We start from the raw sequence: 13,597 nt of genomic DNA on the forward strand, positions 1-13,597 counted from the left end.
ATGTTTCCCAAAGCCATAGCAAACAGAATGAACAGTTAGTATAACTGCATTGTGCTACTTTCTGAGGTAGACTGGATGAATACCTACTCATTAATTTGACAGAAATTGTGCACCATCTCAATTTGAACAACTCCAGATGGGTATATGAACAATCAAACAAATGAATATCATCATACATAAAAATAATCTTTGTTTAATATTGTTATAAAAGAAAAACGATCACAAACCACAACAAAAAAACAGTATGCCAGTAACATCCTAGGGCTCTCAAGCTCTCTAAAATAAAGGCTGTCCTGAATTAACTCGAACTGATTATGCCTGCAGGGGGAATGTTTTCCATAAACTAGAGAGACCACTAAGAAGGCCCATCTCCTGGTCTAAGACTTCTTGATCTCCTGACCAGAGAGAAGAAATCTGAAACAGGTCCTTCTTTGACGCTGGTGGGTAGAATCAAGCTTGGCAAAAGGCTCCTTAATATCCTGGCCTATCTGCTAAATGGTTCCATCTTGTAGGATGTCTATCAGGGAACACCTTGCCAAGCCTGAGAAGGGCTGGCTTCAGGTTTCCTCTCTCTGTCTCACTAAGAGAGTTCCATCTGACAGGACCAGGTGGCAAGCCTTTTCTGCTGTAGTGCCGATCCTCCGGCACATACTCCCTCCCCCCCCTGAGGTAAGATGAGCCCCAAGTCTACTAACTTCAAAATCTCTTAAAGCATGATTTTTGCAGTAGGCTTGGGGATCTCATGGAAATAGGAAATACATGAGATGGTTCTGTTGTGTGTAGGATTCTGGTCCGTTTCATTTGAGCTTGTTTCTCTGGATTCTGACCCGCTTCCAGAGTACATACATCACGTAGTCATTTCCAGTATAGATTCATTGAAGATGAATGATATACAAGTGCATTAAATACTTGGGCCCGTGACCCACTATTGAGATCTGTTAGATTACTTACATTTATTCATTTAGCACAACTCCAGCAATTGTTCTACAGTTGCCAAGAAAGAGCGCCACAATAATGTTGCATGTAAATACCTAATTTAGTACTCTATTATTCAGTAACGTGCTTCCACATAATGAAAATACTTTATGTAATCTTTATTCAAATAAATCCAGTTCAGCAAAGTCTGTTCTTTTGTTATTTACTGTTCTGCATTGCTAAGGCAATTTCCAGGAAACGGTAGTTCCTGTTTCACAAAGTTTTCATAAGTTCATACATAATTTTAATCTATATTCTTTTTTTACGGTAAGACCAAATACTTTATAGTATATTTTGCATCATAGGCATTTGACTGTTGCCTTAATGGAATGATTCTACTGAAAAGCACTCCCAGCTTTCTTCCCAAGTCCTTTAAACCTGCGGGAGGCATGGATTTGGGTCAATACAAGGTAAGTTCTGCTTCATCCCTGACTCAAAAGGTCTGCTATTCTGAACCCGGAATGATGTGGCCACGGCTAGCTTATATGAGTAATTTGAAATGTCCTGGATATATTGTTTATGATGTCAATAAGCCCAATTTATACCCATAATCAAATGAAGTAAAAGAGGGCAACGTGTTATCATTCTTTGATGTCATCTGATCATGGACTAAGAAAGGACTGTGATGTCTTGTTGAGGTCAATGGCTTAACACATTATACATTTTCAAGAGGTCTGTTTTATAAACCCAAGGAATTCTAAGAGCTTAGAAGAATTTTAATATATTGTTACCCCTCCAATACTTTTTGAAGATTATGTCCCATTAAAAGGAAACATAATCATATTTGCGCATCTACTTTATCTAGGCCAGTGGTGGCGAACCTATGGCACGAGTGCCAGAGGCGGCACTCAGAGCGCTCTCTGTGGGCACGCGCGCCGTCGCCCCAGTTCTAGGCCTTCAGCTGGGTTTTATAAAACCTTTTCGCTTTAAGGAAAAAAAAGATCTTGCAAAGTTGGAATTGATTGATTAAACTTTTTAATCCCACCCAGTCTGCCATTACCACCGCAGCCACACCCAACCAATGGGCCACACCCACCCAGCATTCGATGATGCATAAGTGGGTTTTGTGTTGCAGTTTGGGCACTTGGTCTCTAAATGGTTCGCCATCACTGATCTAGGCTTTGTCAAATACAGGAAGCGTAGCTTTGGGGGAGCCTTCTGGGCTGCTTTTGCCATTTGATCTTCCCTTTGTAGGTTAGGAGCTACAACAAATTAGCAGCAGGTTGTTTTGCTCACTGAAAGTAGCTCTCTCATATTTGGAGGACCCCGTTCCTTTCTCAAAGGTAACAGTCTCTGTGGAAATGCCTCTCGTCACATCTCACTGGTGCAAAATTGGGCAAGCTAACAGCCTCAGCAAGGCGTTTTTGTTTCACTCCTGCTTTTCTAACATTCAAGTACATATAGCATATGGCTCTGCTCTGGCCATACATCTTGATAAAATTTCTCTACTTTCAGTGAGAACAACACTTCCTGGTTTTATGCAAAAAAAAAATAATAATGCCACCTTACAATCATCGGAAAACACACATGGATCACAAAAGGAGGACACTGTGGGGTCCTGTCTTTCTTGTAAGTCTCCTGCCCCCTTCATGCAGTCTCCTAACATTGCTGCCACTGCGTAACTAGAGCCTGCCTGCTTCAAACTGGGCAAGCAGCTGCCTATGAGAACTCAGGCTGCATGCAATGCCTGGAAATAGCGTAGACAATGGAGAGCACACCTTGATCAAAGGGGTGGCCCCTTCGGGCTAGGCTGAATGCAGCAATCATATGGAATAAACCTTCAAAGAAAGAGAAGCTTGATTCGCTATTGCCTTCTGCCTCTTTACACAGAGTGTGGCCTAAGGGTTCCCTTCACCATCCCACAGTCCTATTGGAGTGTAACATATGCTTGTATGGTGTGACAGCACAAACCAGGCAATCCCAAGGGACCTCCCTACCCTCAGTTCCATTAGTTGGCTGGCCACTGGCCAAAATATTGCAATAATACATAGCCACGTCTCCTTTCCCTCCGAGAATACAGGTTGCACTGCTGCCATCCAGAGGACTTCCCTATACAATAATGAAAAAGGGGAAAGTATTCATGTCAGGGAAATGTAGAACCATTACCATTCAGTTGGAGTGGAAAGAGTACTGTTAATTTACATCACTCAGTTCTGTGAGTTGCAGGTACAAATCCTGCATCCCTGTTCCCTTTCACTGTATCAGTGAATATAGAGTTTCTACACATTCCTGACTCAGTTTTAGAAGTTAGAATGCTGATTCGTTTGCAGTCCCAAATGGGTGTGATCCTGCTCCTACCTCTTCCTCCAATGTAGATGAAGAAATGAATGTGATTTGCACCATTTACGGTGTAGTGTCTTTCATAAGAGTTTAACCCAAAATAGAAGATTGTTTTGCATACACCCTTCCAGAGCAATCACCCGGATTAGTGGAAGGGGAATCCCTGAAGACAGGCACAGAAATTAAAAGATGGGGAAATGGACATTTCAGCTTTCCATCCAGTTATTCTTTTTTTCCTTGCTATGATTGGTCAGCCGGAAGGAGCATTGATTGGCTCAGGACAGTCCATAGCAAAGATGAAGACAAGTCAACTTCACATCGCTTCTGAGGAACTGAGAAGTGAAAATGCTGCTGGTGGTATAGAAGCAAAAAGTGAATGGATGACAATTTTGGTAAAATAAACTACCATATTTAGCACTAATATTGCAGATAAAGTAAAAATGTGTCCTCCTGCAACATCCAAAGGAGAAGATACACATTAATACATGAGTAGGGATATTCTCATGCAATGTACTAGCTCTTTCTCCATCCTCTGATCAGAATAAGGACATTTTTTTTCTGCATTCCAAGTAAAATCTAGAAGGCACTAAGGGCTCTGCTTGATAAACCATGTTGAGATTTTTAGAAAATCCAGAGTCCAATTCATGGCTTCTGAAAACACCCTTCCCCTTGTCCTCATATCCAATTTGCTTATAAAGTTGATATTCTGCCATATCCTGGGGTGGGGTTTTTTTTCCAAAAAAAGAGAGGTTGTTTCCCCTCACTCCATTCATGTAATTAATTGACAACATGCAGTAATTATTCATTTAGAGCAGGGGTAGTCAATCTTGGCTCTTTTATGACTCATGGACTTCAATTCCCAGAATTCCTGAGCCAGCTTTAGCTTTTTTTTTTTTTTTTTTTTAGCTTTTAGCTGGCTCAGGAATTCTGGGAGTTGAAGTCCACGAGTCATAAAAGAGCCAAGGTTGACTACCCCTGATTTAGAGAGCAAAATGTATCTTGCCCTCTTCTCTGCTGTTGGTCCTTTTCAGATTCACCTCCAGCCCATCTCTGGTGCCATCTGCTGGCTAATCACAGCTCTTTGGGTAAGGTGGAGTGCTACACAAATGCAAAAAATAGGGGTTGTATTATTTTAATTGCAATTTTGCTGATGAGTGAGATGAATGTAATTATTGCTTGCACGTAAGCAGAACCTTTCAGTTGGCATCTCCTTCCTCTTGCCTGAAAGAGGCAGCCACACAAATGCATTTCAATAAATTCACTCTCAGCTTGCTGGAAAAAGCCTACCTAGAATCCTCTCCATTTCGTATACATTCGTACCTAGTTTGTTCACTTGTTAAAAAAAAACCTCAGGCCTCTTCAGTTTTCACTTTGCGCTTTGCACAAATCCTGTATTCGCACAAGACTTCTGAACTCCCAGATAATCCAAGCCTTTCGACTGACAGGAGCAGGAGAAGCAGACCAATTTCGAGCTGCAGTGGAGGGGATCGAGATCACCGATTTAATAATTAAGAAGCTCTTCTGCTATTAATCCCAGACAATGCAAACTATAGGTCACAGGTGGGGTGAGGAATGTACTTTCAGAATTGCAAGATCAATCAGCCTGGCAAGGTAGAAAGCATGCCCAGATGATCTAATTCTACTTTTTTGTAAGTTTACTTTACTTTAAAAGTATGTTTCTCCCCATTGCCTTTACAGCCCAGAAACTAGAGAGGATTCCTTCTGGGACATTTTGCCATGCCCCTATTCCTTCTGCAAGCTAAGCAGCCTAACTGCCTCAGAATGTTGCTCTTTCTCCTGTCTCCCAAGGCCATTCCCATATACTGTTATTATTTCAGGAGTGGACTGTCATCGCCCGCCTCCTAGGGCTAAGAGAGAGTGACTGGCCCCAAGTCACCTACCTAATTTTGTACCTAAACTGAGATTACAATCCACAGCCCCCCTCCCCTGTGTTTCTAGCCTGATGCTTTAACTACTTCACCAAACTGTTGTATACATATAAGTATACATATAAGGATCGGTTGCTGGAATTGGGTATGTCTAGTTTAATAAAGAGAAGGACGAGGGGGGATATGATAGCAGTGTTCCAATATCTCAGGGGCTGCCACAAAGAAGAGGGAGTCAAGCTATTTTCCAGAGCACCTGAAGGCAGGACAAGAAACAATGGATGGAAACTAATCAAGGAGAGAAGCAACCTAGAACTAAGGAGAAAGCTCCTGACAGAACAATTAACCAGTGGAACAACCTGCCTCCAGAAGTGGTGAATGCTCCAACACTGGAAGTTTTTAAGAAGAGACTGGACAACCATTTGTCTGAAAGGGTATAGGGTTTCCTGCTTGAGCAGGGGGTTGGACTTGATGACCTCCAAGGTCCCTTTCAAACATCATCATCATCATTATTATTATTATTATTATTATTATTATACTTTAGTGAGACATAACAATTCAATAGCACATATTTTCTCTCTACTGTTGAGACCGTAGTGATGGGAAGGCATAGGCTTGAGAACTGTTGGCATCCTAACTTCACCATGCTCATAAATATATGCTCCCTTAAGGATTCGTGAACAAGGTTAATGCTGACGTTGCCATTATAATGTAGAGCAGCTGCTCCATCTGACAGAGATTGTATCCATTAATTAGCTTTTCAGGCAAGTCCCTAGATTAGGCATATCATTGGATGTCAATGCACAAAAACATTAGCATGACCAAGGTGCAAGAGATTCTGGGATTGGCCATCCAAAACATCTGAAGGGCATGATGTGGTCTACTCAGAAGTATCAGCAATCATATTTTTTCCTCCTTCTCTCTTTCTTTTGTGCTGAGGTTCAACAGACAACTGAAATTAGAGCCCTGGCACTATTTTCTTGTTAGATTAGATATTTTAAATTAATATATTATCAAGTTTGATCAATAACACAAATTTTTACAACCATAAACAAAGCTTATTACATTCATTCCAAACTACTATACTTAAAAAAGAATGCTAAAAACAATCTAAAAAGGAAAAAAAAACCTCAGATATTACAAAAATGAAGTAAACGACCAAAAGAAAGCAAAAAAAAAAAGCACACAAATACAAAAAAGGGAAAAATGCAATAATATCAAACTATTTTTCTGCAAGTTTCAAAACTTCACTAACATAACTATCTAAATTTTCTAATTCACAGATTGAGCCTAGACCATTCAGAATCATATTGTGCTCTCCAACCTTGGCTACTTCCAAGATTTGTTGTAACTGACTGATTTCATACAGCAAACATTTAGACTGCAGGAGATAGGTTTCCTTCCAGGAATGCATAATCATCTTTTTTTTGCAACCACCCAAGCACAATACAAGTTCTTCAAAAATAGATACATTCCAAATGTTTTTAATATGATTCAGCAAGAGATTGACATCTTTGAACCTCAACTTCCTCCCAAAGACCTATTTCACCATCGTAATTGTTATGTCCCGAGCCTTGCAAACAGGCTCGGGGCATTTGCAGGCAGTCCCGGGCAGGTGCAAGCTGCCCGGGACCAGACAGGCTGTCGCCAGCGCCTATGCGCATGCGCGGGTGCTGGCGCGGGAAAAGTAACACATTGACCCGGGAATTGCCTATATAAGAGGCTGGGAGCTTTTGGGCGTTGCTGAAGCCTTCACCTGTAAGCTGAACACAGAATAAAAGAAAACCTGAGAACTACAACTGCTTCTCGCGTCTGCTTTTCGCCAAGGACTCAACACTGGCGACGAAGGTGGGATGCCTTACATCGCCTGGAAAGGAAGAGGTGTAAGCTTACCCAAGTGAGTCCTGAGCGGCGGAACGGCGTTGACTCGGCAGCTACCCGCCAATCCAGTGCGCATTCGGGGGTAGGCTGGCTGATAGACCCGTCTCCTGAAAATGGCAAAAGTCGGAAGGCTTTCGGAATTCGACGTCTCACATCCAGAGTGGTGGGAGTCCTACGTAGCCAGGGTGGAAAATTACCTCAAGGTAAACCAAGTGAGGGAAGATAGCTTGAAAGCTGCCACCCTGCTTTGTGTCTGCGGTCAAGACGCCTTCGAAATCACAGAGAACCTTGCAGCACCTGTCCCATTAGAGTCTGTCAGCTACGCAGATCTAAAGAAGCTATTGAAGGAGCACTTCCAGCCCAAGATGTCCATCATCGCATGGCGCCACACCTTCGAGCAGAGGGATCAACGATTCGGAGAGTCGGCCAAGGAATACATCGCCGCATTGAGGAAGGCCGCCAAGCACTGCGAGTTCAAGGACCTCGAAGAACGACTGAGGGACCGATTCGTGTGCGGTTTAAGGCATCGAGATCTACAACAGAGGCTTTTCGCCAAAGAAGACTTGTCCTTCCAAGATGCCTTAAGAGAGGTCACCGCAGAAGAAGCAGCAGGCGGCGCCGTCAAAAACATGCGGCCGATCAGGAACAGTCCAGATGTTGCATCCGTGCACCAAGAGGACGTCCAAGGGAACTCCGAGGAGGATCCGGACGAGGAAGTCGACCGTCTCCACCCCACGAAGGAAGGGAATCAGAAAGGAAGCTCTGCAGTTCCCCTCAAGTGCATCGGCTGTGGAGGTCGCCACAGGAGAACCGACTGCAAGTTCCGCTCCGCTATCTGCCGGGCGTGCGGGAAACAAGGACATATTGCAGCTGTGTGTCTGGGCCGACGAAAGGTACAACCTCAGGAAGAACTGCGCCTGAAAGGTACCAGGGTCCCCAGCCAGAATAGGGTAGGTTTTTGCGCTTCGCGAAGAAGCATCTTCAGGACAGGCACACACAAGCCCATCAAGAAAAAGCTGTCACTCAAGGTGAAGCTACAAGGGGTTCCATTAACTATGAAACTAGACACGGGGTCTGCCCTTTCAATCATATCCTTACATACATTTAGGAAGATTTGTTCCGGCAGTGGAACTCAGGCTAAATTAAGGCCTTCTGACATTGTGTTAACAGACTTTCAAAATTCGAGAGTGTGTGTTAAGGGGGAGGCCACCCTTAACGTACAGTATAAGAATTTTGAAGGTCCACTAGACCTATTAGTAGTAGGGGGTGAACGAACGAGTCTCATAGGACTCGATTGGTTTGAAGCCTTGGGGATACACGTCACGGGGCTCAACAGCTTACAAACACTCGACCTACAGGAAGTCTGCAAAGAATTTGCAGATGTCTTCAGCCCCCAGCTGGGCACATTCAAGGGACCTCCTGTGTCCTTAAAACTAGACCCCGCTGTCACACCCATTAGAATTAAAGCAAGAAGGGTCCCTTTTGCTTTAAAGAGTAAAATTGACACTGAGTTAGACAAACTGATCCAACAGGGAATCCTAGAACCTGTTGATTCCAGCCATGGGAGACCCCCATTGTCACGCCTCTAAAGGCAAATGGGGACATTCGCATTTGTGCTGACTACAAATGCACTCTTAATAAGGCATTGCAGCAACATGCCTATCCTGTTCCTGTGGTCAGTCATATTCTGGCCTCCCTCAAGGGGGGGCGCGTTTTTGCAAAGCTTGACCTAGCTCAAGCATATCAACAGCTGCCTGTTGATGATGATGCTGCTATAGCTCAGACTATTGTGACCCACAGGGGAGCCTTTAAGGTAAAAAGGCTACAGTTTGGAGTGAATGTCGCTCCTGGGATTTTCCAAAGCGTAATGGAAAACACACTACGGGGTATACCGGGGGTTTGCCCCTACTTTGATGATGTCTTAATTGCAGGAGACTCCACACACATTCTAGCTGAAAGGCTAAGGGCTGTTCTGTTAAGATTCAGGAAAACAGGCCTCAAGCTCAAAAAAGACAAATGCAAAATTGGGGTGCCTTCTACTGAATTTCTGGGATTCAAAATTGATGCTGCTGGGATTCACCCTGCTGAATCCAAACTAACTGCCATTTTAGAAGCACCTAGGCCAAAGTCTAAGGCTGAACTTCAGGCCTTTCTGGGCCTCCTGATTTTCTACAATTCCTTTCTTCCACATAAAGCTAGTGTAGCTGAGCCTCTTCATAGGTTATTAGACAAACAAGCAGTGTGGCAATGGTCACAAACACATGAGGCTAGTTTCAATGAGGTCAAGGCTTTACTCACTTCTAACAGTGTACTTGCACACTTCAATGAGTCCCTTCCTGTGTGCATCGCTTGTGATGCTTCCCCTTACGGGGTAGGAGCTGTCCTGAGCCACCTCAGGTCTGATGGAACTCAGGTTCCTGTTGCATATTACTCCAGAACACTGTCTTCTGCTGAGCGCAACTACGCTCAGATAGACAGGGAGGCTCTGGCTGTTGTTGCTGGAATTAAAAAATTCCATGATTTCTTGTATGGCAGGCATTTCACGGTCTTCACTGACCATAAGCCTCTGCTGGGACTGTTTACCACACGTAAACAAACTCCCCAAATCATTTCCCCTAGAATGCTTAGGTGGTCTATTTTTCTGTCTGCATATGATTTTTCCTTACTCCACAAGCCTGGGAAAGAAATGGGCCATGCTGATGGCCTCAGTAGATTGCCCCTGCCAGTAGTAGAAGCTGACCCTGCGCCAGCTGTCAACATTCTATCCATCCAAGCCTTGCCCGAGTCCCCTCTGAATGCCAGGGATGTTGCCGCTGAAACAGGCACAGATCACACACTTTCACGTGTCCTTTATTGGGTTTTGTCTGGATGGCCTGAGCACTGCCCTAGTCCTGAGTTTCAGAGTTTCTGGTCCAAAAGGAACGAGTTGTCCACTTCTCAGGGTTGTCTGCTTTGGGGAAACAGAGTTGTCATTCCCACCTCAATGAGGACTAGGATCTTAGAGTCCCTCCACGAGGGTCATCCTGGCATTGTTCGCATGAAGGCCCTTGCGCGCAGCCACTTGTGGTGGCCTGGTTTAGATAAGGACATTGAGGCTAAGGTGCATGCATGCCACCTGTGCCAGCGCTCTCGCCCAGAGATGCCCCAAGCTCCTGTGCATAGATGGGAGGATACACAGTCCCCATGGTCTAGGGTGCACATTGATTACGCTGGGCCCTTTCAGGGCCAGTTCTTCTTGGTCCTCGTTGACAGTCATTCAAAATGGCTTGAGGTTGTACCTGTCTCATCCACCACCACTGCAAAGACTATTCAGGTACTGAGGGGGATTTTTGCTGCACACGGGCTCCCAGATGTCATCGTGTCTAACAACGGCCCTCAATTTACTTCCTCCGAATTCCAAGCTTTCTTACAGGCTAACATGATTCGTCATGCCACGTCTGCACCCTTCCACCCGTCCACCAACGGTATGGCTGAACGCATGGTCCGCATCACAAAGGACGCCTTGAAAAGACTCACCTATGGGGACTGGCATCACAGGTTGGCTGACTTTCTCCTTTCTTACCGCACCACACCGTCCACTTCTACAGGGAGAAGCCCAGCTGAACTTCGCTGGGGGCGCAAACTTACTACGAAGCTTGACCGGTTGCATCCGGACAGACTGCCTTCATCTACCTCACATCCTAGGGCACCTAGACAACTACTTGTGGGTGCCCCGGTTTGGACTCGCAATTACGGGCCTGGTCATACATGGGTCCCCGCTTCTATTTCCAGGGTCACAGGTCCTCTATCCTACGAGGTAGCCCTGGACAACGGTCGTGTCCTGCGTCGGCACATCGACCAACTCCGCCCTAGGCGGGATCTTTCAGATGAGACTCCTGGGTCTTTTCCAGGAGGGGAGGGGGACCCTTTAGAGCAAAGGGAGGGGCACGAGCTGCTGCCCACCTCCAACGATGGAGCCACAAACGGCCCATTCCAGGATTCCACGAGTGCCCCAAACAGGAATTCTAAGAGCCTATCCAACTACCAGGCATTCATGCCTACTCCAGCCAGGGAGTCACCCCGGGGGTACAATCACTATTCACCTGCACAGCACAGTACTCCAGTCAGGGAGGATACCCGGGAGCATCCCAATAAATCATACCCCGCAAGAGAGCTGGCACATAATCCCCAGAGTTGGCCTGACCTTACCCCAAGTCCTACAGGGGGTCAAACATACAGGGAGGTGGTTGAGGAACCAAGTCCCGACCGCAACACCTCTAGCTTTTGGGAAGGTACAGAAACCCACACGAGCCCGGACACAGAACGGGATTTAGGGAATGGACAGCCTCCTGACAGGTTTTGGACAGACCTAGGAGGTTCTACAGAGACGCCCAGCAGTGGCTATCACTTCAAGGGGCCCGAGGGCCTACAGCTAGGCAGGTCAACCAGGTCACAAAGTGACAGAAGCCCTGGCCTGACGAGCCCGGTGAGCGAGCAAGCAGGCCAGGCATTGGGGCACAGTCCTTGGAAGGCACCAAGGCATGATAAGGAGAACAGGCTCACGTCTCCCCTCAGTCAGGGAACACCTGTCAGAAACCCAGAGCTGAGAAGGTCACAGAGAGCAAGGAAATCTCCTAAATACTTAGAGGATTACATAACATTGCTGGCCAAACAAAAGCCAGTAAACAGTAGGAGCACTGGGGAGTAGAACACTGCATCAAGAAATAATTGTATGTTGGTAGTAGTCTTAGCCCGGGGGAAAGGGGTGTTATGTCCCGAGCCTTGCAAACGGGCTCGGGGCGTTTGCAGGCAGTCCCGGGCAGGTGCAAGCTGCCCGGGACCAGACAGGCTGTCGCCAGCGCCTGTGCGCATGCGCGGGTGCTGGCGCGGGAAAAGTAACACATTGACCCGGGAATTGCCTATATAAGAGGCTGGGAGGTTTTGGGCGTTGCTGAAGCCTTCACCTGTAAGCTGAACACAGAATAAAAGAAAACCTGAGAACTACAACTGCTTCTCGCGTCTGCTTTTCGCCAAGGACTCAACAGTAATGATATCTCACAAAAAAGAAACTACAACGCCAGAACACAGATGCTAACATTCCTTCAAATGAATTACTTCTCCCATAGAAGAGAATCCTGAATACATGTTACTAGAACAAGAAGGCAGCCAGTGAAATTGAATCCTGGAAGAATCAGATCAGAAAAAAAGATATTTTTTATAAGATGCACAATAAAATTTTGGAATTCACTCTCATGAGATGCAATGCTGGCTACCAGCTTGGCTGGCTTCAAAAGATGGGTCAGATCAATTCATGGAAGTGATGAGGATCAACAGCTATTAGTCGTGATGGTGGTGAGACTGGCTCTGAAAGCCATCTGCTGGGAGCCTAGGTGGCCACTGTCTGCTGGACAAGATAGGCAAGGGCCCCAGTTCAGCAGAAAACTTATTATGTTACAATCATTTAAAAAAAAAAAAAAACACCTGCTACTGCGCCCTTCGAATTTTCCAACCAGGAAAGCACTCTCCTTTCTCTGGGTGAGTCTTACTGAATAAATATATACTTTTTGAAAAACTGAATATTGTTTATAAGGTGAAGTATCAACATGCAAATATATGCAGGAACATCAGCAAGTTATACAATAAAAGTGACTTTGTTGCATATCCCCAAGTTTGGTACCCTAATCTCTGCTACAGTTATTATTATTAATGGTGTTCCAGCACTGTAGTGGTTATAACATTTTTGTAACATTTATCTGGAAATAGAAAGGAAAGAGGGGAGCCGAGGGGAGAGGAGGGGAGGGGACGGGAGGGAAGGAGACTGGAGGAGAGGAGAGGAGAGGAGAGGAGAGGAGAGGAGAGGAGAGGAGAGGAGAGGAGAGGAGAGGCGTTTAGGCAAGAAAAACCAAATGTACAGGTATAATATAGGTGGTACCTTGCTCAATAGTAGTAACTGTGAGAGGGATCTCGGAGTCCTAATGGACAATCCCTTAACTATGAGCCAGCAGTGTGCTGCAGCTGCCAAAAAGGCCAACACAGTGCTAGGCTGCATTAACAGAGAGATAGAATCAAGATCACGTGAAGTATTAATACCACTTTACAATGCCTTGGTAAGGCCACACTTGGAATACTGCATCCAGTTTTGGTCACCACGATGTAAAAAAGATGTTGAGACTCTAGAAAGAGTACAGAGAAGAGCAACAAAGATGATTAGGGGATTGGAGGCTAAAGCATATAAGGAATGGTTGCTGGAATTGGGTATATCTAGTTTAACAAAGAGAAGGACAAGGGGGGACATGATAGCAGTGTTCCAATATCTCAGGGGCTGCCACAAAGAAAAGGGAGTCAAGCTATTTTCCAAAGTGCCTGAAGGCAGGACAAGAAGCAATGGATGGAAACTAACCAAAGAGAGAAGCAACCTAGAACTAAGGAGAAACTTCCTGACAGAACAATTAACCAGTGGAACAACCTGCCTCCAGAAGCAGTGAATGCTCCAACACTGGAAGTTTTTAAGAAGAAACTGGACAGCCATTTGTCCAAAGTGATATAGGGGTTCCTGCCTGAGCAGGGGGTTGGACTAGATGACCTCCAAGGTCCCT

The sequence above is a fragment of the Crotalus tigris genome, unplaced genomic scaffold (genome assembly GCF_016545835.1).
Source record: "Crotalus tigris isolate CLP2741 ecotype Arizona unplaced genomic scaffold, ASM1654583v1 scf7180000017551.9496454, whole genome shotgun sequence".
NCBI classification, from domain to species: Eukaryota; Metazoa; Chordata; class Lepidosauria; order Squamata; family Viperidae; genus Crotalus; species Crotalus tigris.